The sequence below is a fragment of the Symphalangus syndactylus genome, chromosome 15 (genome assembly GCF_028878055.3).
Source record: "Symphalangus syndactylus isolate Jambi chromosome 15, NHGRI_mSymSyn1-v2.1_pri, whole genome shotgun sequence".
Taxonomy (NCBI): domain Eukaryota; kingdom Metazoa; phylum Chordata; class Mammalia; order Primates; family Hylobatidae; genus Symphalangus; species Symphalangus syndactylus.
In genome coordinates this window covers 63,449,269-63,473,063 of record NC_072437.2, presented here as the reverse complement: position 1 = coordinate 63,473,063, position 23,795 = coordinate 63,449,269, and positions in this window count along the sequence as shown.

The following is a 23,795-nucleotide window of genomic DNA, read 5'->3' as shown; positions in this document are numbered from 1 at the left end:
ATTAATCTACTGCTGTCGTTTTTTTTTCTTTTCCTTCTGGATGCTGTCCCATTTCTCCCAGGTCTTTCCCTACTCTATGGAAGATGAAAACCACTGAGAATAGAGTAGGCAAATAAATCATCACCACATCCTCATTATTCACATAATGAAATTCTTCTGTGGCAAGAACTGACAAGGAGAAAGTTTCAATTAAGCATTTAGGGTCCAGCAATCTTTGTAATAAACGTTGACTTTTATATACTTCCAGAAATACCTATGAAAATCTTGATTTTCCACGTAAAATCCAGTTGTCCATGTAACTAAAGCATTGACATGCTGTGAAAACAAAATACAAGCCCCTCACGTTTGTGTCCTAATGCACACTCACGCTGTATTTAAATCTCCCATGTTTTCTTATTCTCTCAGTTTATTGTTAAATTCATGCCTTCCATTTTTTGCTGCATTAGAAATTTCCAAATTCTACATTTTACCTCTCAATTGCCCATTTTTTTTGTCTAACACTGATAATCTTATTTTCAACATTATATTGAATATTAGGACCTTTTTGTATTTTGTATGCACATTTTACACTAGAGCCTTCTCATACACTCTAATGAAAGATGGACTGCAAAATTATAATTGATTGGTTAGTAGGTTGGTGAAACTCTAGCATAAATCTCTATCTTTCTCTCTCTCCCTCTCTCTGTCTCTCTCTGTCTCTCTCTCTCTCTCTCTGTCTCTCTCTCTCTCTCTATATATATACCCACATATATTTCCCTCCCTCTTTCTTTTTGTCTGTTGTAATTCCTGGTTGCTGCTATGGTTTGGATATGGTGTATTTGTCCCCACTTAATCTCATGTTGAAGTTTGATCCTCTGTGTGTTGGTGTTGGTAAGCGGGGCATAGTGGAAGTGTTTGGATCATGAAGGTGGATCTCTCATTAAGGGCTTGGAGCCATCCTAGCAGCAGTGAGTGATTTTTTGCTCTTGCAAAACTGAATTAGTGCTGGGGGAATGAATTAACTTCTGAGAGGATAGGTTGTAACAAAGTCTGGATGCCCCTTGGGTTCGCTCCCTCTTCAAATGTGCATGCTTCCCCTTGTGATACAAGAGATGGGCAGGGAAGTGTGGGGTAAAGAAAGGCAGGTCCCTGGCTAGGGCTCCACCCCCACAGACCTAGGTGATGACAGGCACTTCTGCTTTCATGCTCAAATGTTGCATTTTCCAAGACCACCCTGGTCTGCCACACCCCTATCCTGGGCCTATAAAAACCAGAGACCCTACTGGGCAGACACACAGGTGGCCAGACATCAAGAGGAGCACATCAGTGGAAGAAGACACAAGCAGCTAGATAGCAACAGGGCGTCGAGGGAGCACACCAGCAGAAGCACACACTGACAGATGCCAGCACAATGACATGCCATCCACCGGTGGGGATGAGGCAGAGTTTGGCTGGGGCAGTTGGAGGAGGGCTGTGGCAGCCAGGTGGCCCAACTCCAGCGGAAACCATCTCCCTTCTCTCTACCCATCAGTGCAGAGCTACTTCCACTCAATAAAACCTTGTACTCATTCTCCGGGGCCACCTGTGATCTGATTCTTCCCATACACAAGGCAAGAACCCAGGATACAGAAAGCCTTCTCTCCTTGCAAGAAGTTGGAGGGTCTAATTAAGTTGGTTAATACAAGCCACCTATAGATGGCAAACTAAAAGAGCATCCTGTAACACACACCCACTGGGGCTTCAGGAGCTGTAAATATTCACCCCTAGACACTGCCATGGGGTCAAAGCCCCACATCCTGTTTATCTGTATGCTCCCCTAGAAGTTTGAGCAGTGGGGCACTGAAGAAACGAGCCACACCCCCATTGCAAGTGTGCGAGGGGGACAAGGGAAACTTTTCTGTTTCACTTGGACCTTCTCTTCCAGGTTTTTTGTTTTTTTGTTTTGAGCTGGAGTCTCTCTCTGTTGCCCAGCCTGGAGTGCAATGGCACAATCTGCTTACTGCAACCTCTGCCTGCCGAGTTAAAGTGATTCTTGTGCCTCAGCCTCCTGAGTAGCTGGGATTAGAGGCATGTGCCATTACCCCAGCTAATTTTTGTATTTTTAGTAGAAACAGCATTTCACTATGTTGGCCAGGCTGATCTTGAACTCCTGATTTCAAGTGATCCACCTGCCTTGGTCTCCCAAAGTGCTGGGATTATAGTCATGAGCCACCATGCCTGGCCCTCTCTGCCATGTTTTGATGCAGCACAAAGCCCTCACTAGAAGCCAGGAAGGTGCTGGGGCCATGCTCTTGTGAGCTAATAAACCTCTTTTTGCAGAACTGTGAGCTAAATAAACCTCTTTTCTTTAAAAATTACCCAGCCTCAGGTGTTCCTTTAGAGTTACACTAAACAGACTAAGGCAACTTCATTTTGTTTTGCCTTTATACAATGTAATAAATAATTTTACTCATAACAGTAGTACTCAGTATATTGGATAGTATGAAAATCATTAACATTATATTTTTCCTGATTTTTTTATATAGTTGTAAATAACAATACTGGATAATATCTAAGTAATATAAAATTATTACCAAACCACCAAGGCTACATTTTTTTCCTCCGTTTTCATGACTGTTGGTAAAATGCACGTTTTACTACCAAATAGTCTTGCACTTCTACCTCCATAAGTCCCAGCTCTCTCACATGTATCTCAAAAACAGTACATTTAGTAATAACACAAGTATATAAGGTACTGAAAACAAAAAGTGTGGCTTTTTAAGTCCAGGATGTGTCCATCTTTGTTATTTGTGATTTTTTAAAAAGAATTTGTTCATTTCTTCTAAATTATCATATTATTGGCTATAGTCATTTATTCCTTTAAAATCTGTAGTATTTGTCATGATATCTCTTCTTTCATTTTTCACATATAAATAATTCATGTTAGTGATATATATGTCTATATAAATTTAGAAACTTTCTACCCCAGTTTTAACCCACAGTGCTGTGATTATGTTGCAGAACAAAGACGGACCTACCACCATGTGGTTCAAATATTAACACTGATGATGTCACATGTGCACTAAAACGGTGTGGAAAGATTTCTCATGTAATAATGCTTTTGTGGGATAGCAGTGCAGGTTGGGAAGTTGGGCTAAAGATGGCTTGAGAAAGCAGAGAAAGAAAAGCAAACACCAGCTGTTTGTTTTTAGTGTGGTTTGAGGTGGGACAGGGGAGAGGGCTCTTATACAAAGGTCAGGGCTTGCATGGTTTAAATTTCCTGGGGGCAGTACAGAAGGGAGCACCTTGGCTTTTCTTTCTCACTCAGATATGGGACAGAGATGGAAAGAGGAGTGGTGAGGTGTGAAATCTGTCAACAATCAGATGTAAGGAATGGAGTCAGATCCTTTATTTTGCACAATTACATCATTGTTACTATAGAATAAAATGGGTAAAAATATTTGATGCAAATCTCATCTAGCCTCTTGAAACTTCTGATTTTAAAAGAAAATTGTAAGAAAATGAGGGTTAAAATAAATAGATTTTTGTTTTAATTTTGGTAGAGAGTTATTTGGAACTCTTATGTTCCTGTTTTGCTCTTTGAGCATTCTAATAGTGACATTCATACATTCATCCTGATAGGGCTAGAAAATAATTGAGCTCTGGGGGAGATGAAATCTATCAAATGATACCAAAAATTGGGCTGTATTATTCCTCTTTCATCCTCAAAAGATTAACTTTTTCCTCTCTAAATATGTGGAAAGACTACATGTTGCTGATTCATTTTCTTTCTTCAGGCTTTTTGTTTTTGTTTTGTGTTCATGTTCATCTAGTTGAGGATTTTGGATTTTGTGGTAGTCCCTGAAAGTTAATTAATCGTTTCCTTAACTTTGCACTTAAAAAATATTTTTCCTTCTGAAAATAACTGTTAGACTTTTGACAAATCATAAAATAAGAAAGTATGGAATAATTTTAGAAAATAAATCAGCATATCCAGGCTCAGCCAAAATGTAAAAATAATAAATTTAAAATTCAATCAACAAATATTTAATAAATATTCACTAATTGCTCATCTATATTTCAGAGGCCATGAAGAAAACAAAAGAGTTTCAGAGTATGTTAGATTCACAAAAAGTATATATTAAAAACACTTCAAAAATAAAATCTGTGAATATAGGTTATTGACACTAAATATAATGCAAAATATAATAAGTAATATCAAAATGCAATGCATGACTACTAAATCTCTGGATTTCATTTTGGTTGTACTTGCATGGAAAGAGAAGTACTAGCTGGTTAGAGGTGAAAGAATTGTGGTAAGTTTCAGGGACAGACCAGAAATGAGAAAAGATTTGTTTATTGTAGGAAAAAGGAAGATGCATTCTCAGAAAAGTCAAAATTAACAAATACAAAGTGGAAAAACAATATGTACACTATGGATTGGTTAACCATACTTCATGGTTTATTTGAGATAGTACTTGCTTATTCATATTGTTCTTCCCCAATTGTTAATAACACACTCTTTTACTTAAAATGTGGTTAAATTTGGACAATTAATTATATGGTCATCTTTTCTATGGAGGCATCAAGGAGACAGATCATTTTCAGTAAAAGTTAAAGAGATAATTAGAATTGGCAACAAATTAGTCGAGAAACTGATCTAAAGGGTATATATTTTCATCCCGATTTTATCCATGAAGAAGTAGAAGCCAAGAAATATTAAGTTATTTTAAGTATTGCTCAGTAAGGAAGAGACAAAGCTGTCATGCAAACCAGGATCAAGTTCACAATCTCCTAAAGAAACAAAGGCAGTGCAATGACATGGAGGCTACGATAAAACAATTTAAGATATGAAACATTGCTGAGATGGAATAGGATGAGGTCTTTAAATGTGATTGGATTTGTTGACTACCTTTAAGAAGAATCAATGACATGATTCTTTGTCATGGGGAAACGTATATAACTGTGTTAATAAATGAATGAGTAATAAGATAAAGACTTACAGGCAGCAAGTGTAGAATTTCTTTGTAAAAAATTGTAGTTATGAAAACTAGAAATTTTATTCAGAAGTCTATCAGATGTAAGAGAAGGTCTCTTGCTTGTTAGTGAAGGGATTGCTTGAATAATTGACCACATAGAGAAACCAGAGTGTGCAAAATGGAAAAACAAATAAATGTACACCAAATCTTTGAATCCACCTATCACCCAGAAGTCCCCTGTTTTGAGTTGCCCTGCTTTTCTGGATCGAACCAATGCATGTCTTTCACGTATTGATTGATGTCTATGTCTCCATAAAATGTATAAAACCAAGCTGTAGCCCGATCATCTTAGGCACATTTTCTCAGTATCCCCTGGGCTGTGTCATGGGCCATTGGTCACTCATATTTGACTCAGAATAAATCTCTCCAAATGTTTTACAGAGTTCAACTCTTTTCATTGACACAAGCAAGCAAACAAAACAACAAAAAACAGTAGAGGGAGGAAATAATTTGTAAAACAAAGTCCCAGAATGTTTTCAAGGATTGTGGTAAAGCATACAGGTGGAAGAAAATACAAGCATGCTAGCTGTGGGAGGCCAGTGTCCCAAGTGAATTTTGTTAGAACAGAATAAAAATGCATGGCCATGAAGTTCTGTTTGGGTTTACTATAATTTGCCCATTCTTTAAATAAAGTGGAAAGGGTACCTTTTCTTTAAATTGAGAAAACTGCTAAGTCTGGCCAAGGTCAAAGTCATTAGTCTAGTTGGAGCGCTAGGTGAAAGAGAACTCAGCCCAGTGCTGGTATCCAGGAATCTTGGGCACCTGGAAGAGAATTAATTGGTGACCCAGCACTAATTGGAGAGCAGCACAGCCAAGATCATTAAACAGCTGATTTTTTTTTAGAATGTATCTATTCCTTCCAATTAACATTACAAAATCTATAGTTTTAAGATTGGTTTCCTGTTGTTCAGAAATGAGTAGAGCAAAATCTTTAGTACAATATATTGGAGAAAGAAAGATTACAGTTTACTGATTTAAGCAGATATTTTAGTTTAACGTAGATGCAACTTAAATACATGCATTGAAAACTATTAGTCCAAACAGCTAATTAAGTGCCCAGGCTACTAACTTATTTCCAGAGCAAATATATGTGAAATGCAAACTTTACACTATAACATCATTTGAAAGATTAACATTCTTCATATTCATAATGACTCAGTTATTTTTAACAAAAGTAGAGGCTGTTTACTATTATGTGTATCAAATATAAGCCATAAGGGAAATTTTATTTGAAACTGCTATATTTTATTATATACTAAATTGATACATGTTCATAGGCATGTGTGTTTACTGTGTGTGTATCTGTGGGTGAATATTCACATATCTGCTCAAAATGGATATATATGGGAGATTGATAACTTCTCAGATATTATTAATTTAAAAGAGCATTTCTTTTTATCTCAATGGTTTCATGGTCTTCAGTTTAGTATCTAATACTGCCTGAAACCAGAAATTATCATCAAATAGCAAAATAATAACTTGGTATAATAATTTAATAACAGCATTTAATTCTATGAGGTAAAGTAACTTAGCAGATATGGCAAGAAGTTAGCAAAATCTTATTTAATTGAAATAAAATTTATAGAATACTTAACTGTATTCCAGCCTGTGTGTTAGGCAGTAATTTGAACAAACAAACACAAAAGAGGTTTTTTCATCACAAAACTTCCAGTCTAGGATCGGAAACAGACATCTAAACAGCTGTACTATGATAAAATGTGATAACTATCCTACATTATCTTAATCACTTGTATTAAGTGATATAGAAGTATAAAAGATAGATAGAAAGGTTCAGTCTAGGAAGCAGAGCCAAAGGGTTTTGGCAAGGCCTTCAAAGAAGAGTTGACATTTAAACTGATCCTTGAAAAAATCATTAGATCTCTGTCAGGCTGTGGGTGGGACATGTGGAAAAGAAGGCAAGGCATTTGCACAACATATAATGTGGTAATTTTGGGGTCAGCAAAATAGCTCCAATTCTTCTTAAAGTCCTAATTCTGGCTGTGTGACCTTGTCATGTTGCCAACTTTAGATACACAACTAGTACTGCAGACACACTGTCTCAGGAAGAGAATTTAAGCTTAGCAGGAAGAGGACATGTGTCTTAACTATGGTTCTTCCTTAATTTTATAAATTTTCCTATTGGGAAGTATAACACTTCCTTCACAGCTGGAAGGACTGAAGCAAAAAGAAGACAAGTGACTTTCCTAAAAAACACCACAAAACCCAGAAGCTAGGCAGGGTACATAGGCAATTGCTCCTAACTCCCAATTCAGTACTCCACCCACTAGACCAGTCATATCTCATAATTGGAGTTTGCCCTTTGCTAGAGAATAAATGAGAGGTTGAGCTAATTTCTTACATGCATTTATGTATGTATAGTTAGATCTCTGTGAAGATTTAGACACAAAGGATTATCTTTAAAAAAATGTAAAACACATATAATTATTGTTTATTCAATGTGTATTTCTGAATTTCTTAAAATTCATTTAGTAAATGTAGTCTAACTTAAAATAGGCAGGATGAGGAAGTAAAATATTTATTAAGGATTGATTATTTGACAGAGTAATGTGTGAGATACTTTGCACATGTTCTCATGTAATAAAACTCAATGAGACAGAGTCAGTGATTTTATTCTTTTTCTTTTGTAAGTAAGAAACCTGAAGATTAAAGAGATAAAGCAATTTGTACAAGGCTATTAAGTAATACTACATTTTTTGACTCTAAAGTCCATGTCCTTTTCACCAAACCACAATACTGTCATCACAATTGTCCAAGCCTAATAACATAGTTCAAGTACTCCTATATGCTTAAAATCAAAAGTACCTCCCACTTATTTCCTCCCATTTAGCCCGGTGAAGCAGATGGTTTAGAAGCAAGTTATGAAAACACTTAAATGATGATGATGATAATGATGAAGATGATAATGATAAATAAAAATTATTGAATGCAATAGTGTGCTAGATGCTCCTCTAAGCTTTTTATATGCATTAATCAATTGGATCCTAACAACAACCCAATGGACTAGATACTTTTATTGTTCCCATTTTAGAGGTGGATATAATACAAAAAACATTTCCAGTAACTTGCCCACAATCACTTGGCTAATTATTTGAAACTCAGGTATCTGATCCCACTATCTACATAGTTATTTTCTGATAGCATAGCCAGAGGAAGAAGAAATAAATAATGTTGTATTGATTGCATCATATATGCCTGAAACTTAGCTAGATGTATTTTTCTATGTATCTCACTTCATAGCCAGAAAAGCATGGCACTCAGGCAAAATACTGCAGTGATTAAGAAGCAAAATCTGAAGTTCACAGGAAACAGTCAGTATGTATGTATATTATTATTATTATCCTACTTCATGCATTAAAGACAATATCCTAAAATTCAGAAGTAGCTTGCACAAAGCTATGTGCTATAGTCATGATTGGAAAAGAGTCCATGCTGTATACCCTTGTTTTAAAAAATATATTTGTGTGTGTGTATTTGAGGTTTATGACATAATGTTATGAGATACATATAGATAGTAAAATAGTTACTATAGTGAAGGAAATTAATGTATCTATCATCTCACATAGTCACTTTTTTGTGACAAAACTGCTAAAATCCATTAATTTAACAAAAATCCCTAATGCAATACAATTTTATTACCTATAGTTCTCACACTGTACATTGGATCTCAAGATTTGTTCATCCTGCATGTCTTCTACTTTGTGTCCTTTAATCTAGATACATCTCTCCAATTTCTCCCTCTCCTTGGCCCTGGTTACTACTGTTTTATCCCCTATCTTTGTATCTTTTTTAAAAAATTTAGATTTTGCATATCAGTGAGATCATCTAATATTTTTCTTTCTGTATCTGACTTATTTATCATAGTGTAATGGTCTCCAGTTCCATCTACATTCTAGCAATTGGCAGAATATCCTTTTTAAGGCTGAATAATATTCCTTTATATACACACACAATACAACACATTTTCTTTATCCATTTGTCCATTGACAGACACTTAGGTTGTTTCCATATCTTGGCTGTTGTAAATAATCCTGCAACGAACATAGGAGCACAAATGTCTTCAAGAGATGAGGATTTCATCTCCTTTGTGTATATGCCCAGATTATTTTCAATTTATTTAGGAATCTCCATACTGCTTTCCACAATGACTACACCCATCAGCAGTGTACTAGGGCTCCCTATGCTCCACACCCTTGCTAACATTTGTTATCTTTTGTCCTTTTTTAATAGCCTTCCTAACAGATGTGAGGTGATATCTCATAGTTATTTACCCATAATTTCTAAGGCTAGAGTTATAGAGCCAAAAATAAAATGAAAATTTGACTTTCTTTTTTCATTAAATATAGAAAGAGTATTGAAATGTTAATGTTAAAATAGAAATAAAAAGGACATGAGGGAGGGCCATATATTCCTTTTTAGAGATGTGAAAATAATTTTCATCATATTAGAAATAAATTCTTGATTTCATAGATTAAATTGTGATATATATTCTGGCACAGTGCATGCATCTATAGGAGTTCAAAATATATATCAGATGGATAAATAATCAGTGAAGTAATGAATCAATTAATGAGTAAATGAATGAATGGATGATGGTAGAATCTTGTAAGTTTAAAGGACTGGGGTCTAATTTACTTCACAGCCCATCTTGTTACTGTAAAGATGAGAAAACAAGCAGGGAAGTTCTTTCCTTATGCTTTCTAACATTCCTTTGGTAAAGTTTCTTTCCATTCCCAGATCCTGAGAGTCCATTTTCCAAGAAATAACTAATTTCCAGAAAAGATATCTGAGATTGGGGTTCCAATACTCAAGATCTACGCTGTCCAATAGGTCTTGTAGATAACCTAATGGGCCCCAACCCTTCTTTACTGTGTATTCCCTGTGTATCCCTTGGTACCATGCAAATAGCCATGTGCCACATGTGGCTATCTAAATTTATTAAATTTGTTTAAAAATAAAAATTTACTTCTTTTTTCACAATAGCAACATTTCTAGTCCTCATTAACCACATATAGCTATGGCTATTGTATCAGACAATACATACATAGAACATTTCGTTATCACAGAGAATTATATCGGGTCAGCACTGTGCTGCAGCAAGGCACTGTAGGTTCTTAAATAATAAGCGTAGGCCAAGAGACTTGGATGTGAGAAACAGTTTCTACAATTGTGCCAAGTGGATACTCTTACTATAGGGTCAATTGGAAAGGCATCAATAAGACAATGAAACCAGGTTACAATTTAAATACAAAAAGGTAGAACCTGGAAGGTCCCTGAGATGGAATAACTTCACCACAAGGCTATGTGATAGTGTGCTCATTAGTTCACTCTAGGATAGAGATACAGAACTCTCCATCCTATTTGTGGAGTGAAAATGATTAGTGTTTTAGGGAATTACAGAGACTCTACACTCACAACTTGTGAAATCCGGGAAACCTTTTTGGTGGAGTTAATAACTGGGCATTATTATGAAGGATAAGCAGGAGATACTAAAATGAAAACTGGGAGGAGAAAAGAGATAAAGAAAATGGCATTCCATACAGAGAGGGTAAAAGTACAAAATCTTGAAATTTTCTCAGAACAAGTTCATCCTTTTCAATATGACTAAATAAGGGTTGAACATCCCCAGCCGAAAAATTCAAAATCCAAAATGCTCCAAAATCCAAAAATTTTGGGGTGCTAATGTGACACCACAAACAAAAATTTCACACGTAAGTATTTAACACAACTTTTTAATGCACAAAATTATTAAAAATATTGTATAGAATTACCTTCGATTGTGTATAACATGTATATGAAACAAATGAATTTTGCGTTTAGGTTTGGATCCCACCCTTAAACTATCTCATTATGTACATGCAAATATTTCAAAATCGGATAAAGCTAAAATCTGAAACAGTTCTCATCTCAAGCATTTCAGAAAAGGGACAGTCTACCTGTAGGGTATTGGTGGAGGATTGTTAAGAGTTAGGCTCAAAGAAGGAAGCAGTATTCAGATAAGGGCTTAAGAAAGAAATCAAAGAGGCAACACAATTGCAAAACCCTACATAAACAACTTTATATAGACATTAATATCAGTGATAGATTATTCAATGTACTCTGGAAGAGGAATAGGAGAGTTAGTAGAATTTGATGAGAACTCTAAAAAGCAACTTTGACTTTGGACAATGGAAAATAAATATCCACATAACTGATGTAAACTAAAAAAAAAATCAATGCACACAATAACATTTGTAGAAAAATATAATAAGGAAAACAAAGATCAGAGTTAACAAAAATATATTCCATTCTACATATTGTTTCTCCTGCCCAACAAATACATAAATGCAGATTTATTGAAATTACACAATCATAAGCCTTGTAGTTACTTTAGAGTCATCAGACCATTACATATTATTGTATAATTCAGCCAAATGTCTAATCAATTCAGCAAAATTATATTATCATACAATACAGTAAGATAAACAAGGGAAAATAATACTGCTATATATGTGCTTAGAATTTTTTAAAAGAATAACTTTAATCTTCAATTTGCCTTTACTGTTTTTATTTACCTACTTGACTTTTCTGTCATCCTACCCTTCTTTAGCAATCAAAATTACCATGTGGGGCTCATCAGATGACCTACGAGAATTACATAAAAGAATGTAGATTATATTTGAGACTTACTTTTTTCATATTGCATCATGTTGCTAATTTATGACTGAAGAAATAATAATATATTCCCAATTCTTTTTAAAAATAACTTCCATTTTCCTTTTCATTTTTAACAGCTTAAATTAAAATCTTAAGGAAATGGGGAGCCAAATATAATTTTACTAACCTAAATGAATAAAGCATTTCCCTTATCACTAACATGGGAATTCCTCATCTATTTTGTTAATCTAAGTATGTTTCCCCTCTCTTGATAATGTAAGAACATTGTAACTGTGTACCATGTTCTCATCCTTGTTATAGCTAAAGAAATATTAATTTGTTTCTAAGAGCTATACTTATATGTCAGTGGATAGATTTAGTACTATATTATAATCTACATTCTTTTATATAATTCTTGTAGGTCATCTGATGAGCCCCACGTGGTAATTTTAGTTTTAGATGTCTGAAAAAATTCCAGAAGTTTTCTTTACAATAGGCTAAAAATATGCACATTGTATTTTATTTTGGCAGGTGTATCAGGCTGACTGTAATAAATTCGCATATTGAAAAATATTCACATACTTTTAGCAATTGAAGAGTAAAATGTATGGTATTCATTTCAAGATAAAGTATAATCAACATGTGTCATTGAGGTAATTTTCTCAAAATGATCTCTTACTAAGTATCTTAAAGATAAAAAAACAAATTATTAAACCTGTGTTTCTAATTATTGTGTCCAGTCTCGGCAGATCTCAGGGAGGATGGTTAGCAATGTTTTATTGCCATATTTGATATCACAAACAATATTCTTTTTCAAGAAATGAGTCATTTTTAATCATTTCTTTAGGAAGGAATCATCTTTCAATTCTTATGTATTTCTTTATCAGGAAATATCTTTAATGGGCATGTGTGTGCAGTCAATTTCTTGTGTAACATTGAAAATGTAGCAATCCAAACTAACCACTTTCATATGTTGCAGGTGCTCTCTATTAGGAGGAAAGATGCACTTTGATGTTCCTTTAATTAAAGTTTCTATTAAATTAGTTAGCATTCTGCAAAGAAATAATTCAGTTTCCTCTGGTTATCAACCAGACAATTCTAGAAAGTTCCAATGGCCAGTTAGCTCTGTGCTTCTGCTATTTTTAATTTGCAAGCACAAAATGAACTAGAGCATGCTGGCTTATCTTTTTAAATCACACTTGCCTGCAACATTAAATTACCCTTTATATGGTAGTCTAGAGAACTTGTAAACACTTTCGGTCTCACCACTGGAAATTTCAGAATCCAGCTAGAGTAAGTTTCTGTTTGGTATCCATTTACATTTTGTAAGTAGTTAATCACCTCTTTGAAGTAAGAATTTAAAAAGTTGTGTTACCTTATTAAGACATATCTGAGTCCATTAATAATTGTAGTAGAAAATCATAATGAATTAATATTCTAAAATCTAGGACTTGCTTCTGACTTTGTTCTTTACTGGTTACAAGATGTTGAGTAAATAGCTTCTTTCTTTGGGTTTCACTTTGCTCATTCAGAAATTCAATAAAATTGCAATTTTGGAGTATCTGAGATCCAGGCACTGAGCAGGCATTGATCATCATATGATGATGAACAAGATACAGACTGTGCCCTGTAGTAGTTCAGCCTGATAAAATGATGTCCACTGTCTCACTCTGCAATTATGTGGGTTTACAGAAGCTTCATTTCTAATAAAAGCAGACACACAGACACACAAAGGAAGAAACATTGTTTTTTGTTTTGTTTTGTTTTTGAGACGGAGCCTCACTCTGTCGCCCAGGTTGGAGTGCAGTGGCTTGACCTCTGCTCACTGCAACCTCCGCCTCCTGGGTTAAAGTGATTCTCCTGCCTCAGCCTCCCGAGTAGCTGGGATTACAGGTGTGTGCCACCATGCTTGGCTAATTTTTGTATTTTTAGTAGAGATGGGGTTTCACCATATTGGTCAGGCTGGTCTAGAACTTCTGACCTCTGGTGATCCAACCACCTCGGCCTCCCAAAGTGCTGGGATTACAGGTGTGAGCCACTGCATCTGGCCTGTTTTTTTGTTTGTTTTTCTTGCACAAAGTGTAGATTCCACTGGTGAGACAGAAATCTGTCCTTTGCCCAATCCGTAGATGTAAAGACATACCTGAGACTGGGAAGAAAAAGGTTTAATTGGATTCATAGTTCTGCATGTTTGAAGAGGACTCAGAATCATGGTGGGAGGCAAAAGGCACTTCTCGCATCCCAGCAGAAAGAGAAAATGAGGAAGAAGCAAAAGCGGAAACCCCTGATAAGCCCATCAGATCTCATGAGATTTATTCGCTATCATGAAAACAGCATGGGAAAGACCAGCTCCCAGGATTCGATTACTTCCCCCTTGGTCCCTCCTACAACAGGTGGGAATTCTGGGAGATAAAATGCAAGTTGAGATTCCAATGGGGACACAGCCAAGCCATATAATTCTGCCCCTACCACTTCAAATCTCATGTTCTCACATTTCAAAGCCAATCATGCCTTCCCAGCAGTCCCCCAAAATCTTAACTCATTTCAACATTAACCCAAAAGTCCACAATCCAAAGTCTCATCTGAGACAAGGCAAGTCCCTTTCACCTATGAACCTGTAAAATCAAAAGTAAGCTAGTTACTTCCTGGATACAATGGGGGTACAGGCATTGGGTAAATACAGACATTCCAAATGGGAGAAATTGGCCAAAACAAAGGGGTTACAGGGCTCACACAAGTCCAAAATCCAGCTGGGCAGTCAAATTTTAAAGTTCCAAAAGGATCTCCTTTGACTCCCGGTCTCACATCCACATCATGCTGATGCAAGAGGTGGGTTCCCATGGTCTCGGGCAACTCTGACCCGTGGCTTTGCAGGGTACAGCCTCCTTACATGCTGCTTTCACAGGCTGGCATTGAGTGTTTGCAACTTTTCCAGGCACACGGTGCAAGCTGTTGGCAGATCTACCATTCTGGGGTTTGGAGGACTGTGGCCCTCTTCTCACAGCTCTGCTAGGCAGTGCCCCAGTAGAGACTCTATTGGGGGGGCTCTGACCCCACATTTTCCTTCTGCACTGCCTTAGCAGAGGCTGTCCATGAGGGCTCTGCCCCTGCAGCACACTTTTGCCTAAGCATCCGGGCATTTCCATACATATTCTGAAATCTAGGTGGAGGTTCCCAAACCCCATTTCTTGATTTCTGTGCACCCGCAGGCTCAACACCACATGGAATCTGCCAAGACTCGGGCAGCTTCTGAAGCCACAGAGACTTGGGCAGTTTCTGAAGCCACCTCTGAAGCCACAGCCTGAGCTCTACATTAGCCCCTTTCAACCACAGTTCGAGCAACTGGGACACATGGCACCAAGTCCATAGGCTGCACATAGCACCGGGACCCTGGGCCCAGCCAATGAAACTACTTTTACCTTCTGGGCCTCCAGGCTTGTGATGAGAGGGGCTGCCAAGAAGATCTCTGAAATGCCCTGAGACATTTTCCCCATGGCTGGGGATTAACATTAAGCTCCTTTCTACTTATGCAAATTTCTGCCACCATCTTGAATTTCTCTTCTAAAAATGGATTTTTCTTTTCTACTGCATCATCAGACTGCAAATTTTCTGAACTTTTATGCTCTGTTTTCCTTTTAAAACAGAATGCTTTTAATAGCACCCAAATCACCTTTTGAATGCTTTGCTGCTTAGAAATTTCTTCTTCCAGATACCCTAAATCATCTCTCTCAAGTTCAAAGTTCCACAAATCTCTATGGCAGGGGCAAAATGCCACTAGTCTCTTTGCTAAAAAATAACAAGAGTCATCTTTGCTCTAGTTCCCAACAAGTTCCTCATCTCCATCTGAGACCACCTCAGCCTGGACTTTATTGTTCATATCACTATCAGCATTTTTATCAAAGCCATTCAACAAGTCTGTAGGAGATACCAAGCTTTCCAATATTTTTCCTTCTTCTTCTGCTTCTTCTGAGCCCTCCAAACTGTTCCAACCTCTGCCTGTTACCTAGTTCCAAAATTGGTTCCACATTTTTGAGTATCTTTTCATAACACCCCACTCCTGGTACCAATTTACTGTATTAGTCCTCTTTCATGCTGCCAATAAAGACATACCTGAGACTGGGAAGAAAAAGAGGTTTAATTGGACTTGCAGTTCCACGTGGCTGGGGAAGGCCTCAGAATCATGGTGGCAGGTGAAAGGTACTTCTTACATCATGGCAGCAAGAGAAAATGAGGAAGAAGCAAAAACAGGAACTCCTGATAAACCAATCAGATCTCATGAGACTTATTCACTATCACTAGAATAGCACAGGAAGGACCAACCACTGTGATTCAATTACTTCCCCCACAACATGTGGGGATTCTGGGAGATACAATTCAAGTCGAGATTTAAAAGGGGACACAACCAAACCATATCAAGATGTATAATAAAAAAAAAAAGAAAGTCTGAAATTTGTACATCTCTTGCATTTCCCTCTTATGAGTTTTGAAATAATTTTGCATATTCAAATTATTTGGGGGGCATAAATGGTCAATTACATTTGGAGAAAATAATTGCCTTGGGCAGTGAATATGTTTTTGACTGTTTCACCTTGCATCTAAGGTGTGATGCATTGTAGATACAATTTTTTTTAGTAATTTTAATTATGAAGATGGATGCTACACTTGCTTTGATAAAATTACTCTGAAATCTACAGTAACAAAAATGCCTAACTGAAGAGATTACTTATCCCACAAAGGAATTTAAAAAACTTTAAAAATGCATTTCCTGGCGTTATTTGAAAATACAGAAGAAATTCTAAGATATTCTGGACCACATCTGCCCCATTATGCCAAACACTTCATGGAGAGTCCATTAGAATAATCATTTAACACCTGTATCACTGTCTTCTCATAGTGCAACCTGTAATCAAAGTGTGAAGCAATCACCACAGCAGTTATAATTTAGATTATGACTTAATAGCACTGGTTCTAAAGGACTAGATTTGAGTATTTGGAATTTCACTAACCACTGATTGCAGTAAGTGGGCACAATTGAATCAATATCAAAAAGGCTATCCCTTCCCTTCTGAGGCAGTGGTGATGTCTGAGCTTGACTGAACTAGTTTTTATGTGTGAAATGCTTTGCAAACTGGTGGTATCTGCTGTAATGAGAACATACTCTTGTGTAGCTTATGTTCTAGACTTTTTCTGATAATCCTTCCTTTATTAGCTGTTTTTGTCAATGATCAGTTGTACACCCTCAATCAAGCTTTCCTACATTTTAAAAAACCATTTTAAGCATAGTGGCCAGTATTTTCCAGCTTTTACAAAGTAAATCACACATAAATTTGTGTTAAATCTAGTAAAGCAATTGCAATAAAATTTTCAGTTAAAACAATTACTGAGGAATTCAAATGAAGTGTTTCTCTTGGCTTCACACAAGTTTATATTTTGTAATTTAAAAAATGGAGAATACTAGGAAACCAAGGCCATCAAATTTATTCTTCCAGCCTTTCAACAGTCTTGGCTTACCTGAGGGACTAAGGGAAGGGAAATGAGGAATAAAGAGTCACAAAGAAAACACACATGATTACTGTAATACAATGATTTGAGACATGTCAAAATATATGCAAACATATTTTTAGGTAATTGAAGGAAGAAAAGCTACTACATTTGCTAATTTTTTTCAAAAAATAAATGTATATTTTTTCTTTATTGAAGAGGCCATCTTCCTGAATTTGTTACATTTATCGATAAAATTGTGCTCTACTCTATGCCATTTCTGAAAGAACCCTAGGGGAGCTTACCCAACCACTACCAATTGATAGTTAACTTGTGGGGATTACAAACATAACTGTCAAAATCCGATAAGCCTGTTAGAAGGAATTTTTATTAGAATTCCTACATTGCCACTTATTATATGGTCTATATTTGGTTTCTTTCATGTACAGTTATCTTATGTGTAAAGTAGGAAAAATAACATTGTGTGATTTTTATAAGGATTAAGGAACATGTGTGCAATGTTTAGTGTCATGGACATAACAGGGTAAGTGCCAAATAAAAGGTAGCTAATACCTAATGTAATTTTTGTGGGGTATATGTATGTATCAAACTGGAGAACTCTGGGCTTGCTTAGGCTGTTACTTTTTCAATTTATTAATTATTCTCCTTTTTGGCAAACTTTTGAGCATTTAGGCTACTTGGACTTCTGACATACTCAAATTATTTCTACTGTGCTGCAGAAATTTTACCCAGGATGAGGAAGTCTGTCCCAAATCTGGCCAAAAATCCATAAAATGTTATTTCCTTTAGTTGTATGTCCTAGAAAATTAAAAGTACTACCTGCATACCTCAGAGATAGTGTGGCTTCATTTCTAGACCAACACAATAAAATAATTCATACAATTTTTTTGTTTCCCCATACATATAAAAGTTATGTTTACACTCTACTATCGTCTATTGTGTGCAATAGCATTATCTAAAAAACAATGTACATACCTTAATTAAAAATACTTTATTGCTAAAATATGCTAGTGATCTTCTGAACCTTCAGTCAGTCCTAGTCTTTTTGCTGGTGGAGGGTCTTGCCTTTAAATTGAGGCTGCTGACTGATAAGGGTGGTGAGTGGTGTATATTCGGGTGGCTGTGGCAATTTCATAAACTAAGACAACAGTGAAGTTTGCTGCATCAATTGACTCTTCCTTTCACAAAAGACATCTCTGTAGGATGCAATGCTCTTTGATAGCATGTCACCCACAGTAGAGCTTCTTTCAAATTCAGACTCAATTCTTTCAAATCCTGCTGCCGCTTTATCAGCTAAATTTATATAATATTCTCCATTACTTGTTGCCATTTCAACAATGTTCCCAGCATCTTCACCAAGAGTAGACTACATCTGAAAAAAACACTGTCTTTGCCTATCCATAAGAAATAAGTTCTCCTCCATTAAAGTTGTATCATGAGATTGCAGTAATTCAGTCAAAACTTCAGGCTCCATCCAGTTCTAGCTCTATTAATAATTCTCTTGCTATTTCTACCACATCTACAGTTACTTACTTCAATAAAGTCTTGAACCTCTCAAAGTCATCCACAAGAGCTAGAGTAAACTTCTTCCAAATCTCTGTTAATATGGAAGTTTTGACCTCTTCTCATGAATCATAGATATTCTTAATGATCAAAAATAGTGAATCCTTTTGAAAAGGTTTTCAACTTACCTTGCCCAGATTTATCAGAGGAATCACTATCCATGTCAGCTATAGCCTTGCAAAATGTAGTTCTTAAATAATAAGACTTGAAATTACTCCTTGATCCATGGGCTGCAAAATGGATGTTATGTTAGCAGGATGTATCTTTGTACATCTCCATCAGAGGTCTTCGGTGATATGGTGAATCTTCGATGAGCATTAATATTTTCAAATAATATTTTTTTCTGAGAATTAGGTCCCAACAGCAGGCTTAAAACATTCAGTAAACCATGCTATAAACAGATAGCTGTCATCCTGGTTTTGTTGTTCCATTTATAGATTACAGGAAGAGTAGATTTAGTATAATTCTTAAGGGTCCTAGAATTTTTGGAATGGTAAGTCAGCATTAGCTTTAATTGAAAGTCACCAGGTGCATTGGTGACAACAAGAGAGTTAACCTGTCCCTTGAAGCTTTGAAAATTTATCTCTAGCTATCAAGGTCCTAGATGGCTTCTTCCAATAGAATGCTGTTTTATCTACTTTGAAAAATTTGTTGTTTAGTGTAGCCACCTTCATCAATTATCTTAACTATATCTCCTGGACACTATTCTGCAACTTCTACATTAGCACTAGCTGCTTCACCTTGCACTTTAATGTTATGGTACAGGTTCTTTCCCTAAACTTTATGGTCCAACCTCTGCTAGCTTCACATTTTCTCTTGCAGCTTCCACACCTCTCTCAGTCTTCATAAAATTAAAGAGTTAGGGCCTCACTTTGAATTAGGCTTTGATTTAAGGGAATATTGTGGCCAGTTTGATCTATCCAGACAATTAGAGCTTTCTATATCAGCAATAAGGCTGTTTCACTTTCTCATCATTCTTATATTCACTGGACTAGTACTTTTAATTTCCTTTAAGAACTTTGCATTCACAACTTGGCTAATTGATTGGTGCAAGAGTCCTAGCTTTCAGCCTATCTCAGCTTGAGTCACGACTTCCTCAGCAAGCTTAATCTAGTTTTTGATTTAAAATGAGAGATGTGCAATTCTTCCTTTCACTTGACCACTTAGAGGCCATCATAGGCTTATTAACTGGCCTTATTTTAATATTTCTGTGACTCATGGAATAGGGAGGCCCAAAGAGAGAGAAAGATGGGAAGCAGCCAGTTGGTGGAACAGTCAGAACACACATAACATTTATTGATTAATTTTGCTCTCTTATATAGGTGAGGTTCATGGAGCACCCAAACAATTACAATAGCAACATCCAAGCCCACTCATCATAGGTTACCATAATAAATACTATATTAATGAAAAAGTTTAAAGTATTATGAGAATTACCAAAATGGGACACAGAGACTACAAAGTGAGCATATGCTGTTGGAAAAATGGTGCGGACAGACTTGCTCTACACAGAGTTGCCACAAATCTTCAATTCATAAAAAATTCAGTATCTTTGAAGTGGAATAAAGGGAAGTACAATAAAATGAGGTATGCCTGTAAACTGCTGCAATATACATATTCAACAACTTTTGCCCAATTTCATTCTTCTTTTTTACACTCATAGAGTGAGAAAAAGTTGAAAAAAGTTCAGAATTCTCACTTTGACTTCACTTAGAAAAAACAGTGCTTCTTCATATTCACCATAAAATATCAGTAAGTAAGCTGGCAGAACTTACTAAAAATATCTTAGAAGCAGAACATTGCTTACTACAGAGATAGTTATTTAATTAATCCCCAATAGATATTTCTATTTTGTCTAAAGTCTCTATAGCCACCATCCTGTGGCTATTATTCCGAGTGGTCAGCTTCTTTTTTATGCAAAGTCACTTCTGTGTAAAATATAATGCAAATCCAACCTTGGACCACCTTCTATTGTCAGAGGACTTCTCAAAGCTTCTTTGTAACAACATTCATCTTCCACTTCTACAGAATTCAAGTACCAAATAACTACTGAGAAAATAAACTTTTGTTCACATCTTATACTTCCTTAGATATAGTAATAAGAATAGGTAATTCACATATGAACAAGAGGCAGGGTCTATTTTTGACTTTGGAATAAACAGGTAATTATAATGCCACAGTTTTCTAAAAAACAAATGCATGACTTACTGTGTTACTATAGCATCGATGAAGCTATGTGTTACATGATGAAGCAAGAAAATGCTTTTGAACAGATGCTTATGAGTAGGATATCTGTGAGTAATGGAGGGCAAAGTTCAATCAAAATTAAGTAATCCTGGTTAAAATCGAGAATGTCATTGATGGTTGTAGAATACAATTAAATCACAATAAGTGATTGAGTCATTATAAAGCAATTTATGCTGTTGAGGAGGGCGTGGGTCAAATTAGAAAAAGATTAAAGGCAGGAGTAATAGTTAAGAAGATTTTAAAATCATTTCGGAAATGGATGGTGGTTGTTTTATCTAAGACCTTGGCAATAAGGATAAGAGCAGCACTCCTCAAGGGTGGCACATCTAAAATATCTAGAAGGTTTTTTTTTTTTTTTTTTTTTTTTTTTAGACAGAGTCTCGCTGTCGCCCAGGCTGGAGTGCAGTGGCGCGATCTCGGCTCACTGCAGGCTCCACCCCCCGGGGTTCACGCCGTTCTTCTGCCTCAGCCTCCCGAGTAGCTGGGACTACAGGCGCCCGCCACCTCGCCCGGCTAATTTTTTGTATTTTTAGTAGACATGGGGTTTCACTGTGTTAGCCAAGATGGTCTCGATCTCCTGACCTCGTGATCCGCCCGCCTCGGCCTCCCAAAGTGCTGGGATTACAGTCGTGAGCCACTGCGCCCGGCCTAGAAGGTTATTTTAATCTACCTTTCCAGGAATTTGGATAGTACTCTCTGTCTACTCCGACAACCCACCCTACAAAGAGGACATAATTCTGATGATGATCACTTTTATTAGTAACTTTAAGTACTAGAGTAGAAAAAGATAGCAAAATTTGAGTGGTATTTAACAGAAATGAAATCTAGGGCAAACTGTAATTATAATAAAATGTGTGAATCAGGCACGGTGGCTCCCGCCTGTAATCTCACCACTTTGGGAGGCCAAGGTGGGTGGATCACCTGAGGTCAGCAGTTCGAGACCAGCCTGACCAACATAGTGAAACCCTGTCTCTACTAAAAAAATACAAAAATTTGTCAGGCATGGTGGCAGTCGCCTGTAATCCCAGCTACTCAGGAGGCTGAGGCAGGAGAAGTGCTTGAACCTGGAGGCAGAGGTTTCAGTGAGCTGAGGTCGTGCCATTGCACTTCAGCCGGGGCAGCAAGAGTGAAACTCCATTTCAATAAATAAATAAATAAATAAATAAATAAATATATAAAATGTGTGATAGGCATTTTCTAATAATCTTATCTTGCCTCAGTTTCTTCACTTGTCACATAAGAATGAAATTTTAAGAATATTAAATATTATTTTTATTTCCTAGGGAAATTATCCACAATTGGCATCAACATTGGTGAAACAAATTTATACCTATATAATAAAAAAGGCCATGAATGGGTGAAGGGAAAGTTGTATGTATGCAGCAGCAAAGAGGAGAGGGCATAAGTCTTCAATACAAAGAAAAAGCTAAGAAAGTAAATAATAGACAGTGGATTTGCTCACAAGATAAGAGGTGGTAACCCAATATTGGGTGCCTCAAACTGATTTCTTTGAATAATTTGTTTGAACATTGGGCAATTTTTATTACTGATTCCCTGGGTTATTATCTACTTTTCTTTTAAGGATGTCTAAAAGGCAACTCTTTCCTGATTAACATGGAAGATACTTTCTGAATCCATGAATATAGTGGATCATAAATATTGAACTAAAAACATAGAATACTTACTAAATAACTTTTGAGAGATATCATTTACCCAGTAAGTTGAGTATGCCCCATAGAAAGCTTGTAAGTGATATACAATTTCCTTTAAAGCTTCAGATTCCTTTTTGTCCAAGTGTACAGACAAGAAATATGAACTTCATTTATTAAGAACCTTTCAATTTTATTCCTCCTACTGTGATTTACAGTGAACCAGTACCATAGCTCAGCTGGGTGAATGTATCGAAACAAGAAAAATAAAACTTAAGCACAGATTTAAAACTATAATACCACTGGGATACAAAATAAGAATGAACATCTAAATCTTTAAAACTGAACAAACAAAAGCTATAGAATGAAAAGGCAATCAGAGAGAATCACTGTCACGTCCAATTAAAAGTGGAATTAAAATTGTCCCACAATTTTTGCTTCCAAATGCTTATGATCAATGTGATTTTCTCCTGGGTACGTGTCATTTTGGCCCTTATAAAGGTTTATCTACTATTCCTGGCAGTATAGTTTCTATGAATTTGTTCTTAGTTAAGTAATGTTTAAAGCTATATTTTTATACTGAATAAGAAAAATCACATACATTTCTCTCACAGAATATTATCATTTCTCTTGACCTTCTTGATCTAATAAGGCACTAAGTGACATTGTTTCAAAATTAGCACTATTTTACTGAGTATAAAAAAGTAATATTTCAATAAGCTTATATTCAAAGGTAATAAAGTTAGCATAAATTGATTTTTAAAAATGCTTAGAGTTACAGTGTTGGGAAGATTAGACTATATTTTTGCTTGTTTTACTTACAGATAATCATTGAAGAAAACCAATATGGCATCTCTATATCTAGAGCTGTGGAGGGAGTGAAGGATAGATGGGTTTCTTACACATCGCCTGTGCCACTTGAAGCACCAGACATGAGGGTCTTGAGCATAGTATGTTTAATATTTTAAAGACCACAACTGTGTTTTACAAGTTAAAATGACAGTAATTATTTTTGCCTAGAATGTTGTGAATTCTTGGCACATAATTGGCCTAGTTAATTGTTTCTTCAATTATCCTTTCTTTTTCCAATCCCCTTTACTTACACACAGACACACATGCATACACTCATACACATTCATTCAATTAATACTCATTGAGGAAGTTCTTACATTCAAAGTATCAA